Here is a 1,539-nt window from a genome sequence, read left to right as displayed (position 1 = left end):
AAACTGGAGGATAGGAAACGACATGTATGTACCAATGCATGGATAACACCACTTTATTAAGATAATTAGTTTTTTTTTCTTTCTGATCTGTGCTTTTGTTATTGTGTTTTGCTTTAGGTTTAAATAAGATAATTAGTTTATAATGCATAACCCTTCATGATCTTCAAAGTCATAAATCATATTGATAACTAAGAAATGGTATTTTTAATTTTAAAAATGTGTTAGAAGTAGGTCTCCTATCGTGAAAAAATACACCTAAAAGCTTAGAGTAGATTTTTGTAGTAGTTTGCAAGTTACAACTCCTGATATCTTAAACATAGGCATGGGAGATTTTTGTTGTCTTCTTAATCACAACACTAATTGAAGAGGCTAAATTTTTGAACGTTTTGTTTATTCTCATTCTGCCTATGAGCAGATCCAGGACTTCAATGATACAAACAGCAATTGCCGAATCTTCCTTCTTTCTACTAGGGCTGGTGGATTGGGAATTAACCTCACTGCAGCTGACACTTGCATTCTTTATGACAGTGATTGGGTACTTTTGACTTTTCCTGTTTGGCATTTATCTATTTGCTTCACAGCATTTAACTTAAACTATGCTTACGACTTCATTTTACTACAGAATCCTCAAATGGATTTACAGGCCATGGATAGATGTCATAGAATCGGTCAAACAAAGCATGTTCATGTTTACAGGCTCGCAACTGCTCAATCAGTAGAGGTACTTGGAAATTATGTATATAATAAGTACAATTGTAAACGACATATGACTGGTAGCTTATTATATTGAGATGGATATGACATGGTCTATTTACAGGGTCGAATGTTAAAAAGATCTTTCAGCAAGTTGAAGCTTGAGCATGTGGTGATAGAGAAAGGACAGTTTCATCAAGAGCGTACAAAGCCTGCCATTGTGGATGAGATGGAGGTTTGTATGGTAGCAGTAGCATGCTAACGATTTCTAAATTTTTCTGTTCTATCGTCTTGTGTATAAATAGATTTGTTGTCAATATGCTCCATTATTCCAATGATTTTGAAAGTGTGGTTTTGGTTGACAACTCAGTATTTCTATGGCCAATTTTATTAACTGTTTTGGATTGCCTTAATACAAACCTTTTAATTGATCAATTAACTCCAAGATTTACTGGAAATATGAAGAGGACAATAAAAAATCTAGCACTAGCATAATGTCTACTGAAATTTTTAGATGTCATAGGCTTGGCTGAAATTTTTAGGCTTGGCTCATTTAAAGATGAAGCAAAAGAGATTGTTGAGATGTCAACAGTGGAAGCCTATCGCATGGCTATGAAAAGTGTGGTTAGATGGGTGAGAATGAACATGAAACCTAACAAGACTAGAGTATATATATATATACATATACTTGATTTTCAATATACTTCAACTTATATATACATGGAGCTTATTGTACATCTCTTTGTATATTATAGGTTCATGGGTTATTCAAAACGGTCGGTGAAAAACAAAGCTAGAGTTGAGGGCTCAATTTGTTCATCTTACCTTCACCGTGAAACAACACAC

At 34.0% G+C, this 1,539-nt stretch overlaps 1 long non-coding RNA gene across 1 annotated transcript; it reads left to right on the top strand.

The window, feature by feature from the left end:
* The first annotated feature begins 367 nt into the window (after positions 1-367).
* Positions 368-1,014, top strand: LOC113783968 (uncharacterized). Its single transcript, XR_012162171.1, has 3 exons — positions 368-535; positions 623-721; positions 818-1,014. It is a non-coding gene; the product is annotated as an uncharacterized lncRNA (long non-coding RNA).
* The last annotated feature ends 525 nt before the right edge of the window (positions 1,015-1,539 follow it).

Source organism: Cicer arietinum, chromosome 3 (genome assembly GCF_000331145.2).
Source record: "Cicer arietinum cultivar CDC Frontier isolate Library 1 chromosome 3, Cicar.CDCFrontier_v2.0, whole genome shotgun sequence".
NCBI classification, from domain to species: Eukaryota; Viridiplantae; Streptophyta; class Magnoliopsida; order Fabales; family Fabaceae; genus Cicer; species Cicer arietinum.
Note: the sequence above shows the minus strand (reverse complement) of the source record. Positions and strands in the feature narration are given on the sequence as shown.